Genomic DNA, 14696 nt, shown 5'->3' on the forward strand with positions numbered 1-14696 from the left:
GTAGCAATAATGATTATATAGTATATAGTATGATAATTTATATAGTAAATAGCAAGACAAGATGTCTCGTTTAATGTGCATCATCTCGCCTGCTTATAAATAGCAATAGATACTAAACAGAAACAGGGACAATTAAAGTAAATTATGTGTTGGCACGTTTCATTATTTCCAATAATTCTAGTGTGGATAATGTAGTTGTACAATTATCTCCGATGTCTATATGTTAATGCCTTCAATGTTCTTTAAAACAGAAGCATATTATCTTTGCGTCGTATTATGGAAAAAAATCAAAGGGTTTAACAGTTTAAACAAACTGTTTAGTTTTACATATTAGTATATATTTGGATTGCACTTACCATCAAAATATTATTAAATTAATTGGTCGTGACGTTTGTTTTGTGTATTGACATTATTCGCTCGTGCCTGAAAATTATAAAAATAAATAATATCAGCCCTGTTTCGTCTTGGCAGTCCGTTCCACACCCAACTAGGCTATCGCCGCTTTTTTAAAAATGAAAATTATACTTAGTTTATATAGCGATTAAGTTAGTTGGCTTAGTTTATATAGCGAATGTGACGTCTAAATAAAACTAGTACTTGATTTTTATCGTTGTTTTTCATATTTTAATTTTCTTCTGACGTTTCGAAAACTTTGCAGCCTTCATGGTCGCGTGGCAGATTGAGGGGTTGTTCATACGAAAAGTTAACGTTACAACATCTAACTCCATTTTTAATTATATTTTCATTTATGAAAAAAAGGCTGATGAAGTTCCGATCTAATCAATCAATTAGCTAATTAAAAAAAATCGAAAGCTACATTTACAGTTGATATTCTGGGTAGTACGTAGTGAATTGTACATGTATAACATTTTATTAATAGTACTTATTTACTCGTATTTAATTTACAATTATTTATTTTTCCTCAATAAAATATGCAACCATGACAAGTAGAACAATAAAATCATTATCAATCGCGCCTTTTACTTGACAAAAAGAAATGTCAGTAAGTAAGTTGACATGTAACCAGCGGTGACTGGTGAACGGTAGTTTCTAAATTAATCTCGTATTTTCTATACTAACCACAATGATTTTAAGAAATCGGTTAAATACACATGTTTATCAATGGCGCAATTACCATCTCACAGTGTTGATGTGTGTCGGTTGTATTCGGCGCATACTTAGCGAGAAATTCGCGCCTCTTGGCCAGGCGAGGCTGCACAAGTGGCGGTTAACCGCAGCCGTCCCGTCAACAAACACTGCCTTCACACTTACCTGCCAAACGGTTATTTTTATACAATAGATTAATGAGACGAGCGAGTCGCTCGCTTGGTAACTTATCCCGTCGTTTAGCTGTATTTTGAAAGCATTAACTTTACGTCGATACTATTCTAATCCTGATGTCCAATAATATTGCTTCTCACCGTTGAAATCATTGTCAGAATCAGAGTCGAATTTCCCTGTGCTCTCTAATAAAACCGTCAGAATCAGAGCCAAATTTTCAATACGCATTACGCTCTCAAACTAAATCTCAGCTATGTATTAATTGTAACAACGTTGTCTTATTATTTGCTATCCGATTCATCAATCCTTAAGTAAAGCAATTATAATAGGCCAGGCACGATGCCAACGCCGTAGAATACCCTTTACTTAGAACGGGCGACGTAGCCCGGTACTAACTATGACGTCTGTCCACCCACGTGCACCATTCACCGCAATAATGGCTAATAAATGGACACTTGTTTACACAATAACAAAATTTTAACGTTTAGTAACGTCTGCTTTGTATAAAATAATGACGAAATGAAAAACTCTCTGCCTGGATAAGCGCCAGGGTATATATTAATATCAAACGCTGTCATGAACTTTACATTATAGAATGCCTCATGGCTCTACGTCCGATAGAAATTAAACATCATAATGCCAGTAACTACATGTTCCTATATCTCTCAAATCGACACACAAACGTGCTATTACTAGACAGCAGAATGACACATAAGAGACATGCAACCAAGGACTGCTTCAATAAAGATGAAAAAGCACACGTAATTCCTTCCCCCTTCTAAATTTATGTTATCCAAGCTTCTTAATTTTCCAGTTTCTTCATTGACAACAACAATCAAATTGACTGTTACTTTGCTTTAAGCGTGACGTTTATGTAGTGACAACTTATGGCTAAGAATCTTTATCATGAAGATTAGTTAAAAGAACAAAAAATAAATTATACAGGAATAACTGTTATAGTTGAAACTGTTCGAGCCATTTCCTTCAGCACTTTTCCTTTAGTAACATGTAGGTAACATATATTTTTTTAAATGAGACCTAATAAAATTACGGTCTACTTAAAAATGATATGTGTGTGCACGCGTTTCATCTACGTACCCACATCACACATGTATGTAAGATAAAAGGTTTTACTTTAACAAATTTTGTATTGTGGCAATCCTTATGGTTTTTACGTTCGTTGTTACTTTTGGAGCAATATCTTTACTGGCTTGGTCAATGTCTACACCTACAGTCTTATTTATAAACTTTTTTTAGTGTTAAGATGTGGTTAAGAATTGTTTAAATAGCTGTCCAAAATAGTACCGGTTCCTAGTTTAAACCTTATTAAGAGGCAAGATGGCGGGTTTTGACTTACAGTTGATCGAGTTAATTTGTGTTTTAATAAGCATAGCTTTGCGAATTTTTAATAAGTGGGACTGTTAGTGTCCGGTGTCTTGCACTGCACCGTTATATAGTCATTCATAAATTTAAGGATATTTCAGTAAATAATTATTTACAGTAATTATAATGTCGTTGTGCTATAATTAAAGATTAAGTGCCAACAGAAAATCTTTATTCAAGTTTATACTACACAAGTAGGGGTATTCTATACGCCACACGTTATTCTGACAACGCAAAACAGTAGAATATCATTCCACGCTAATTTCACAAAGATACCTAAAGTAACACGGCCATATTACGTATTTACACTGCCATAGAGAATAAGGCCTCTGTTAAGATTACCTACACATTATATCACATCTTACATGTTTATTCGAAAACAATAGACACTATTTTATGAGATTGTCCTTTTAATGTTTTGCAAATTTGATATCTCCAACAATAAAAATTAGGATTGACTGACACGACACATAGATTAAAAAAAACAACACGATATATTTTTTGACATTTTGATGCGTCATCATGACGGCTGACGCATGTTACGCATATATTGTCTACATATATAGATAGTAATATAATATAACAATATATATATAATAATGCGCACTACCATTAGATAATCCTCTAAGTTCAACCATTGTCAAAATTATGTCCAAAACAGATCCTATCTACGCTGAAATCCTGACCTCACCATATGACACACAACGGGTCGTTAACTTATCGAATCTGAGGAACATTTTGAAATTAGGGTTGCCATCTACTTTTTGGACAAAGTACATTGGTAAATTAAAGGTAAAAAAAAAACATGGCGTCAAAACTAAAAATTAGTAAGTACTATTTTATTATTTTGCTTACAAATATATTTTTTATTACGTTTGACAAATAAAACTATAAGATTCAAAGACAATTTATTTCTATCGTCTCGCCATTTTGTATTTTTCATTACAAAATTTAAACCCTCTCCGTGAATGATGACGTGGTGGGAATCGACAAAAAAATTAAATTAATGCATAAAATTTAAAAATATATCATCAGGCTGATTAAATAGGTACTTGGTGCTGTTTTACGCAATAATACTTACAAATCTCCCAAAGGAATCAAATCATAAATAAAACATCTTCATTTAATTTATTATTCTCATAAAGTATCAGTGGGGAAGGACCCATATAACCCGATTCCTGCCGGCTTCCCATTCATAATTTGCGTGAAATTTCTAACTATTATTTGAACGTTTTGCAAACCGCATATATGCATATAATTAGTACTTCTATTTTGTATCGGGTATCCTTTCGGAAAATTTCACCATTCGCCACTGTAATGTAAAGAGTTCTATTACAGGAAATAACGTTCAACACTTTATTATAAAGGCCGGGTGGGAACCCTAGTTGTAATCGTGCTAAGTGATTGCACGTTACTGCGATGAGTCAGGGGATCTCGTCGAGTCCCGCGACGGTCCCGACACGTGGTCTCTTACGCATGACCACTAAACGCTTGCGCACTACGCGCTTACCAACTATCATACGAATGATGTCAAATTCTGAATAAAACGAGAATAAACAATGAATGGAATGATTTGCTATTTCTGTTACAGGTATAACAAGTAATAACTATTTATAATCGCCCGATTTGTCTAGTGACGACGTACTTGTACTGTGAAATAAGGTTCAGAGTTCCTCTGAAGGTTGGGGAAATATTTTATTGTAGTGTGTTTATTTCAATGGACATTTAACTGCAGGTCGGGGAAATGTGAATGAACCAGTTGCCCCTCGGTTGCGGTCTACGCGACTAAAGCCATTGCCTCACGTATGCGTACATATTTTATAAATAAAGGTATCAGAGAATATTAGCAGGACCCCATATTCTTAATCTGAGTATTATCTTAGTATAATCTTAATATTATAATTACGAAAGTTTGTGAAAATGTTTAGATGTATGTTAGAAGGAAACGCAGAACTTCTGAACGGATTTTGTTGAAATTTGGTACTCAGAGAGCCTAGTCTATTTCAATTGGAAAATAGTTTTAATTTTTAATCTAGTTATTTAAATAGATGGCGCTGGCATCATACATATGGATCGCTAGTGATTTAGGAACTTTTAAAGCGGAAAAGTCTTTTCACGAAGGCGAAACCGCGGTCAAATCCCAGTATCCTATAAGGGAACTTTATTTTTTAATATTATAGTTACTCGGATGACGCAATGTGTATTTAGTAATTTCCTTTCATATCTGTGGATGTAAGATTTAAGATTGCAATACTGATTAAGAGTATTTTAAAATTCAGAGTTTATCGCACTTCACAATCATTTTATAAAAAAGATGTTACATTTAATACAGATTACATGATTGTGGACACAGGCACGGAAAAATTTTAAAAGAGGGAGAAACTTGACTTTGAATTTAAATTTTTCTAGTGCGATCCTTTTGTAAGGTAAATACTATTGTGTACTTTTACCACAACAATGACTGTAATTTGTTTCCATGAGAAATAATGGCTTTTTACCAAGATTTTTCCATAGCTATCTATGCTGGCGTGGTACAATGTTTTTGGAACTTGTAACGGAAAAGTCTTTCCGCAAGCAATACCTACTCAATAATAAATTAATATCAAATGAAATAAGCATTGACAGTAAGTGAAATATTTTGAACCCTATATCATCGTGACTAAGACCTAAAAAGTACCGTAACCCCAAGGTCTATTCCTAGGCAAACATTGCTCACAGGCCGCGGCCCACGTCAAGTAATGATCAAAGCAGCTGTTGAACGCGCCTTGACGTTCGCTTCTCGCGAAATTCGCTCTCAAATATTCGATCGGAAAAACCGATCAAACTTCATTCCTGAACACTCATTCACTTCAGAATATGGGCATGTATGATTGTATTGAATCATAATTGACGTAAAGCGTGGTGTGAGCTGCACGGGAGTTTTTTATAAACAATGACGAGATGATGATCGCCCTCTCGTAGAACTACGCGTGCCCTTAAACAGTCATTTCATGAGTTTCCATGACATAGTCTTAATACATCTTCCGGCATAATTAAAAAATATGAGCGTATTTTTTTGATTGATTAAAACTGCTTATACTGTTGCTTGGCATTAAAATATAATGCAAGCGCTATACTGGAGGCTACCATGTAGTAATGAAATAATTTGCCCTGTCGTCCCCTGTTTGACGTTTACAGGGAAGTATAATTGTATAATTTATTATGTAAAATGTTAATGTAATAAGATGATACAAGAACACAAACTGGTTGTTCGTCTCTACTTTCATCCAATTTAACCCGAAATTCTAAGGTGACGAATGCATGAACAAAGTAAGCCGAAAAGTGCCTTTGTTTGTTATTGTACAATTTTTTTACATTAATTTTTATTTTTAGGCTTAAAAAGTAGACTTAGAACACTTATTTATTTACCCAAAGCATGAGTAGACCGACTGCACAGTTAATAATTTGCTCTATATTATAATATGTTATTATTAAATACACTTAACATTAAACGCTGAACATTTTGTAAAATAATAAAGGATTTTTTAATTAATAAATTGAACAAAACCATTCATCCGTATAATGTAGTGTTCAATACACAATAAACTGCTCATCAGAACAGTATGAAATAAAAATACCCCCGCAACTGCATGTAATTGTGAATGGCAATTCTACGAAGCAATCAAGTTTTATTCCGAATATTGTTATTATATATCCTTCTTGTTATTCATGATGGGACTTTGTATAAAGCTCTTTGAAAAATTACGAAGGTATAAAGAAAAATGACCATTATTCAACGAGGCTCAGGTCCAAACTTGAATAATGTCTGTATTTTGTTTATTTAAATATGGAAAAGAGGGATATCTTAATATATTTATTTTCCATTCATTTCATTTCACTAAATTGGACTGAAGTAGGCATTGCTCCTTGCGTTATGTTAGAAGTAACAGCTAGCCATATTAAAATCAAGCAGGTGTCATTTTATTGAGAACTTAAAAAATATTCCTTTAGTGCATAAATCGTGATAATAAATAAAATCTAACCAATCACCGGTGGCTTGACTCATAAACATCACCATCTGAGGATGACTCATTTTGTTATATTTTATAAATAAATAAAATAAAATATGTTAATTTTTTCCTGTTTTTTAATTTTTATTTATATAAGAATAAACAATTTCTTTCGAATTTTATTTATCACGGTCCTAAAGATGAAAATATGACATCATCTTAAAAATAGCTCTTATTTAACAAAGGCATTTGTTACTTCACAAAATGCACTTTACTTTGATACTTTTGCGGTTGTTTATTTTTTGTCGCATTTCTATTGTGAATGTTCGAAAGGTTGAAAGAGCTGGTAGGTCGTGTTGAGTCATCTTTATGAATGAAAGGTTTGAATGAAGCCGCGCAGTGCTTGGGTATTTTGCGGCCTTGTTTGTACACGTTTTTGTCCCTTCTTGGGAACATAACGTTTTCAATCATGTTGACGGAAACAAATTTAGTTTTAAACAATTTATTACTACACTCCTTTAGAGTACAATAAAGGTAGTAAGATATACGTACCATTTTAGTTTGTTTTTCATTGTTTAACATAAATTCACGCTTCTATCCCCTAAGAGTTAGGTAGAGATGTGCTAAAGATGTGCTTTAAGTCCGTATTATGATGACCATATCTGATATAAATTGTAATTTATATCAGATATGGTCATTCTCAAAAAACTCAGTCGGGACTTTTCGACTTAAGAAAATTACACTACCTTTTTAGATATCAAACGTGGAACCGCAGGATTCATAGCCCAAATATGATGCGATAGACTAGTGAGGCGGTTTGGTTTTTATCCCGTAAATACAAATAGGTATAGTGATTTCAGATATTTATAGAATAAATAGCCGATCTAGATAACCAGAATGCAAGGTCACAGGTTCAATACCCGCATAAAAGCGATGCAAATATTTATACTGCGTCTGAGTTCTCGAATCTAGACCAAGTTTGTTACCGCGTAATAATACCGTAATATGTTCACGATATAGAATTCGATTTTCAAATTTCCATAATATATATCCGTTATTAATCGACTGACATGAAAGGTACTATATTTTCCATTCGATCGACTCATGCTTTCCGAGAAATACCTTTTTTCACATACCACCCTGTACCATTCACCGGACACCGCCGCCCCAAATTCTTGCACTTTACGTCATAAGGTCCCATGTGGCAATTTCCGAGTACTCCGATAGGGCTGCGGGTCCGGGACAGTCCGCTCCGGAATTCTTGTGGCTTATAAATAAATTAGTCATTAACAGGTAATCAATTGCACTGGCGTCAGCATTTCGCAAGCATGGCATTCTTTTTATAGCATCCCTCATTGTAACAACTTATTGTTCACGAATGTTTCGTAGAAATTATAACTTATTTATAGCCCATAATAATAAAACCTCTATAGAACTCCGTTCAGGAGATTAATTCTCAGCCGGGAACTGGCGTACATTTTATTATACGCAGACTAAAGATTAAATAGGCATTGAAATTAAAACATACTGTGTATTCTCCAAAAAATTTCACCAATACTAAAAATATATAAATAAAGTGCCAAGCGGCAACCCTAATCGGACGCATCGTAAAAGCGTGTGACGTTAGCGCCGGCGCTATACAGATATTTATGGCCATTTACGAGTTCTAGTTTGGTCGGACACGGTCCGGCAGATGATCGGCATCCGGTTTGGAACACAGCATCGTCTCGTAATGGACTGCGCTGTTTTTTATTGTTTCGTTTCCCACCGGTTTCAACTGGTCCGAACTGGTTTTAAAGATTTTTGTGTTTTGGAAGTCAATTGGGTTTGCAAAAAAATGTTTATGGTTATTGATGTTTATTTAAATTGTTTCTTTTGTAGAATAATCGAATTATCTATAGTGGGTTAAATTAAGTCTATTTACAGTTATATATTTCTTTTTAAAAAATACTAAATACTTACACTATACTTATAATATAGCTAAAAGTCCAATCTTTATGATGCCTACGATTCGCATAAAATAAAGCGTCTGACAATATTTTGATAATTTCCATACCTCAACCCTTTCGGCCAGTTATGTGGACTATAGTCTAAAACCCTCTGGTAGAGGAGGCACAGCAGTAGTCAGTATGTCAGTAATGCAGGGCTAGTATTATCAATTATACTATTTTTTTTTAATTTTATTCAACAGAGATAACACAATATACATCATAATACAAATAACAATGAAGTTTTAGTAACCTAGTTACCAGCTTTATCAACTCTATAACAGGCTAAATCTTATCTTGGTCTCTAGATTTAATTTCTAATTCCAAAAATTAGTAAAGCAATCAGTAAATTTTTAATCTTGAAAACGGACATATCTGTTCGGAATTTGTGACATGATAATGTTAGTTGAACCGTGAGAGTACTATTACTAATACTACTTGAAGCAATACACGTAAACTTAAGAATTTATATACACTGTCTGCACTGGGCATAAGATTAACAGTATCAGCACTGTATTATGTACTGTCCCACTGCTGGGCACGGGCCTCCTCTACTATTGAGAGGGATTAGGCTTAAGTCCACCACGCTGGCATAGTGCGGATTGGTAGACTTCACACACCCTCAAAATTCCTATTGAGAACTTCTTAGGAATGCAGGTTTCCTCACGATGTTTTCCTTCACCGTTAAAGCAAGCGATAATTCACATAATTTTTAGAGAAATCAGGGGTGTGTGTCCTTGGGATTTAAACTTGCGGACATTAGTCTCGGCAATCCTTTAAACAACTAACTAGGCTATCGCCGATAATATTACAAATTACCATTTCACAACATTGTGTAATATTTTCAAGTCGATAGGTGTGTGTGTGTGTGTGTTTGTGACGTGTCGCCGGTGTGGTCAGACGTCTAATCCGCCTACACCCTATAGACTACAATAAATACTATATGACTACAGTAGTGTATAATGTATTCGAATAATAGTGATATTATAGTGTGTGTATGATGATATGAACAAACAGTGAAGATAATCCCGATAGATATCACTTATTGCTGACAAGTTATTCGGAATTTTAGTTACAAATTAACAATGTACAAGGGGGTTAACATGTTATTGAGACTAACCTAGTTTGTGGAACATTTCCAGTCGCTGTGACAGAGCATGTCAGTGTATTGGACATGTATTACGCACGTTGCGCCCGCGCACCATGCGGGCGATATTTTCCAATGAAAACCCATGATTGATATGAACTGTATTAGGAAAGTTTTGCATGAGAATAACATACAAGTAAATAGCCTCGCATTCTTATTATCTGAAGTATAATACCATTGGTAACAATAATTTTACCATATATATGAAAAAAAAAACAATATTGTTTATATATTTTTGTCATGCTCATTGATATATATGTACTACGTACTCGTGCCCATATTTTTAGAATCAAACAGACAAATCGGAGTACAAAAATCGTGTCAGTCGTGTATAGAGAAATATTTATACATTTATAAATAAGAAAGTATGCGATAATGAAACTTATCATAGCCATGACTCGGCCGGGGTAACACGCCATGACCTAACCCACCAGAGTGTCACAGGACATTCACGGCTGAGTCAGCAATCAACATTATTAGATCAATTGGACGATATAGTTGTGATACGCAAGACTCGTTCTGAAGTATTACGTCATGTGGACTCCAGGCATCTCGTTTACAAAGCACTTTTTGGGCTGTGATTGAGGATATCCTCATTGTGTTTGATAGGTACATGATTTTTAGGTGATATATAATCCCGTTATTTGCAATATGTTGAAAGTATATATGAACATTGGAGTGTTAGTACTGACCATTCTTAATAACAACTTAACACTTTTATTAGAAAGATTTCTTTTTCAAATCATAAGCTATGTTGTTATTCGACTTTGTAGCCAATACAAATTAATAGGAATAATTGAGACACATCATTAGGATGGCGAACACAACGCAGTCTTATGTAGAGCTATCTAATTTAAAAAATATATAGTTGTTGCTTGGGGCAGCTTTGGTTAACCATCATAGACAGATTACACGTCCTCTTATACGTTTATTTCAGTAACTGGTCTAATTAGCGCGCTGTGCGAAATAAATCAGGATTACGTTGCATCGTTGATGGCATATACGTATGCCAGACTTTACCGGGACTATATTCCCGTGGACCGTCCAAGACATGCTGGCTTGACGTTATGGATGTAAATGAAGCAAGGTCTCACTCAGGGAAGATGCTCAGATTCTAGTGAAGTAATAGCATAGTAGCAGGGCGGCCCTGGTGCACTCAGTCACAAAATTGCTAAACAAATTAAAAAAATTAAACGCTTCTACGCATTTACTTCAGTGGAAATATTCTTTTATTTTGTATCTAAAATAAAACGTTTGGTTACATTAGTGAAGAAGGCGACTCGAAATTTAGAATTTGCTTATCTAATTTTGTTGCTGGCTATACCAGGTCAGAGTAGACCCATGCAAAGAGAGAAACTTTAAGTCGTCAACACCTACTGCTTCAAAGGACATGCTAATTAGTACTTTAGTGTCGTTCATGTTCTAACCGCAAGTGATTAAACACCCATATCGGTTTAAAGTTATCATTTACTTATATTATTATATAAAGGTCGTGTATTAGTTGTGGTTTTGCGACACTTATTCAATGAACGAGGTCTCATCCCACGCCAGGCACGAGGAGTACGATGTTTCGCAAGTCTCCAAAAAATACAGCAGGTCAAACTGATGTATCAATATTGCCATCTTCTATAGCTCACAGAGTGGTTAAAGAATACTTTCAAACCGTCGTAACTGAATATTTATTGAGCAGGTGCTTGGTAAGCATTAGGCTCTCATACATACTCTCAATACCGTCATAAACATAGGATTCAAACAGAACATAAGATTGGGTTTGTCACGGACAGGTCAACGGATACAAACTTACTTTGTTTCGTTCCTTGCTAAAGGAATTGATCGTGGATATTCATTAGATGCCTATACAGACTCCACGAAGACCTTTGGTAGTGTAAAACCTAAATATCATTTATATAAACACTCAATACATGGGTTGGAAAGAATAATCCTTATCTAGGGCAAGTTCTATTTGGCGAATAGAAGGTTAAAGGAGGTTATTAGTGACCACTCTTCTAAGTCATTCATGGCCCTTACTGATATTCCTCAGGTTCACATTTGGGCCCTTTGTTTCTAAATTAATATGTTAATCAATGCCATAATTATTTTTCTAAATTCAAATTTTGCTGACTACTATGTTTAAAGATTGGCAGTTCAACGATAATTTCTTGACAGTTATTCAATGAATCAAACTAATTACTAAATTTCCAAGTCTATAATTAGTTAGATATGGGAGGTGATAAATCTGCACGTGGGAAATATATAACAATTTATTAAATAGACTATCGTGCCACGCTAATTTAAGTTTTAAAACCTGATAAGAGATGTTACGCCGCCTGGCATCTGGACAATGGGAGATTTTTAATATGTGTCCAATGCAGTACCCTCTCACTAGTGAAGTGACGTCTGAGTAGAGTTTAATAACATCATATTATATAACGAAATCTGCGTGTATTAAAAATAAAACGGTATCATGTAATGTTGGGGAAATGTCACGCACGATACCTATCCGGATAGCGACGGGTCAACAGTACGGACAGAATAACAGCGTCCGTTTGAGTTTTCAAATAATCACCAATGGCGGAGGGTCCATTTAACTTGATTCCTACTGGCGTCCGTTTTGTAATTTATGTCAAATCTAATTATCATTAGAACGATTTGTAGCTCGCATTTATGTATATTAGTACCTATTTGTTGTGTCAAACCATGATTGAAGCACTGAAAATTTGGATATATACTTGCCTAAACTATTATAGTTATAAATAATTATAGTCAAATATTGTAGACATCTAAAGCGTATCACAAAACGTGTGTCTCATATTAAATCAGGATCAAAGATTCTAATCCTTGTTTTTGATTTGTGATTGTAACGGTGATTTGTGTTGTGTAACGCGGAGATGCAAAAATAAAGCTCGTTCCACGTAATTAATTGGGTTTTAAATGTCTCTTCTACTACCTATCTGTGGGTGGCCCTAACCGCCGCAATATTTATGAAATATAAATGAATCTAAAAGATATTTGTTACGTTGATTTTGGAATTATTTATTGTAGTATAATATTTAATGTCGCTTCATCTGGATACAGGCTTATTCCTTTCGTTTCCAACTATATAATATTTAGTTTAATTAAGTTTAAAAACTTATTTGTGTAAGTTCTGCAACTAAAACGAATCTCACTTCATTCTAGGTCAACAACTTTAACCATAAGCTGTATATTCAATACATGTGTACCATAACAACATAACTACTCCGGAAACTAAACAATTTTGGATATTCCCACCAATATAGTGACCACAAACACACGTGGGGCGTACAAAGCGGGGCGACAAGGACACTGCAAGTTGTAGGTTCCGGGCTTGATGGCATACAAATGAGTTCGGTGGTGTTCGGACAGCGCACGTACGCCATACCGTCTGCCGTCATTTTGATACTTAAATCAACCACTAGGTAATACTCACGCGGTATTCTTTAGTCGCGTAAAATCCTCACCTCTACAAAAGTCCCTGACTACTAACTACTACCTTACTACAACGCCAGCGCCATTTATTTAAATAATCACATTTAAAAAACATTTTTTTTCGTGGTAGAAAAATACCTGAGTAAAATGTAGCATATGCTTTAATCTAACACATGTTCTACTTACGAGAAACCTACGCACTATGAGGGAAGCATTAAACCCTAGAGTGTATTTCCTAAGCGGTTTGTATTGAAGCTGTTAATGTTTGTAAATCACATGTAAAAAGCCTCTGTAAAAGGTTTGCGGTAAATTAAGAAATCTTATGCGAATTTGTTTCAGGAGGTACTCTGCATACACTGCTTTTATGGGAAATTTACGTAGGCTTAGTTTTTCTGTATGTGGAAATTCAAAACAAACAATTACGACTGCGTTAGGCAAGAGTGTGGTTAAACTCGGTCCAGGGCATAGCCGACATTTAGTATTTTTGAAGTAGAACTTGTGTCACCAACATATCCTTCTAGTCTCCTTTAAGGTATAAATGGTAACTGCACGTACCGCGAAAACAAAAAACAAGAAAGTAGTAAATGGTATTTTAAGTGATGATTTTTTATCTTTTTTACTAGTTCACCAAATTGATTCACGTACAATTGTATAAAGTATTTAAGGCTGTGAAACAAGCTACTGAAACTATAAATTGAATGTTATAAAATACCTATAAAAGGCGGTTCAAATATTCATTTGTTGGAAAATATTTTTAGATGTGATACTATTTGGAAAAACAGTTATGTTATGTATAAAAATAAAAATTAGCGCTTATTCATAGCACAGTCATCAAGTGTGAGATTGCTCGATATGATTTGGAGATTCTTTTCGTTATACGATGTGTCACCTGTGCGATGCGCGTCACGGAGGTCAACACTAATAATTAATTGTGATCACGCAACTTCATTGTTAGGCAATTATTGTACCATCCACTCGCCTTGTGAAGACATCTCGTGACGTCACTTGAGTTTTCTTATAATATCAGCCTTGTATTATATACCTAGTCTTGCCATAAATATTGTAATAAAGAAAAAAGAAAATTGTTAACTGCAAATAACATTTATTACTTTTACAGTGTGTCAGTTTAATACATAAATATAAAACAATTAAAAATATAAAAAGCTTATTCGAAGTGGTCTCCATTGGCTGCAATACAGTCCTTTAAACGATGAGGCCAGTTATCAATAGAAGCACGCACTCTTTCCATGGGAAAATTCTTCACTGCCAATCGTATAGATTGTTTTAGGGACTCCAAATTATCATGGCGTTTAGAGCAAGCTGTACTTTCTAAAACTGACCACAAATCATAATCCAGCGGATTAAGATCGGGACTAGACGACGGCCAGTCTTCAGCTCTGATGAAGTCCGAAACGTTCGATTCCAACCAAGACTGCGTGGACCGAGCTTTATGACCCGGCG

The 14696-nt window shown here is 34.7% G+C and overlaps 1 protein-coding gene across 1 annotated transcript in view; it reads right to left on the bottom strand.

Moving 5' to 3' along the window:
* The window catches only part of LOC115454601 (ring canal kelch protein), a 49810-nt gene that overhangs the window by 10562 nt on the left and 24552 nt on the right, over positions 1 to 14696 (bottom strand).

This window comes from Manduca sexta, chromosome 15 (genome assembly GCF_014839805.1).
Source record: "Manduca sexta isolate Smith_Timp_Sample1 chromosome 15, JHU_Msex_v1.0, whole genome shotgun sequence".
Taxonomy (NCBI): domain Eukaryota; kingdom Metazoa; phylum Arthropoda; class Insecta; order Lepidoptera; family Sphingidae; genus Manduca; species Manduca sexta.